The following is a 676-nucleotide window of genomic DNA, read 5'->3' as shown; positions in this document are numbered from 1 at the left end:
GCCCCCATGCCTGGAACTCAGCGACACGGGCCTCCTTCTATCCCTCCCACAGCCTTACCCCTGCTTCCCTCACACCTAGCCCTCTGCAAAGTCTCATCTTGGACTTGATATGCTCCTGAAAGCCCAGCCTCTACCTGCCTTGGGACCCCCTGAGCGATCCCATAGCCTCCTGCCCCTTCCCACCAGGGTACTTTTCCTACTTCCCTCAGCTCTTCTGATCCACCACCTCTCCCAGCACGGGCCCACCTGTCTGGCCTGCGGTATCCCCAACGCACTGCAGGTGCACAACTGACATTTTCTGAGTAGATACGTTCACCCACATCCTCTCAACCACATTGTCTCCTTTCCAAAGACTAATGCAGGGGATCAACAAATCAAGGAATAATTCGACCAACGCTTAGTATTAAAGAAAAACAGCCGCTACAGATTGAACTACCTCTCCCTCACTGTGTAGTTAAGGTTATGGGTCAGCTTGGCTGGGCCTGGCGGAGTGGCTGGGCAGCTGGAGGTCATTCTTCCCCGTGATGAGACTGGCAATCAGCTCCCTGGTGGAATCTGCTGGAGCAGCTGAGTAGCTGCCTTAGGGCTGTGGTCGCTCCCAGGGTGTAACGACCAGCTTTGGGCACGGTCTGCAGCTCTTTGGCCACTCGAATCCTGCCGAGTCACCATTCAGCAG

General features: G+C 55.6%; 1 protein-coding gene across 1 annotated transcript in view; it reads right to left on the bottom strand.

Annotated features, from left to right (window-relative positions):
* Positions 1 to 676, bottom strand: part of PNPLA3 (patatin like phospholipase domain containing 3) — a 50,755-nt gene that overhangs the window by 14,937 nt on the left and 35,142 nt on the right. The window lies entirely within an intron of this gene.

This window comes from Orycteropus afer, unplaced genomic scaffold (assembly GCF_000298275.1).
Source record: "Orycteropus afer afer isolate SDZICR_OR568_19922 unplaced genomic scaffold, OryAfe1.0 scaffold00083, whole genome shotgun sequence".
Taxonomy (NCBI): domain Eukaryota; kingdom Metazoa; phylum Chordata; class Mammalia; order Tubulidentata; family Orycteropodidae; genus Orycteropus; species Orycteropus afer.
Note: the sequence above shows the minus strand (reverse complement) of the source record. Positions and strands in the feature narration are given on the sequence as shown.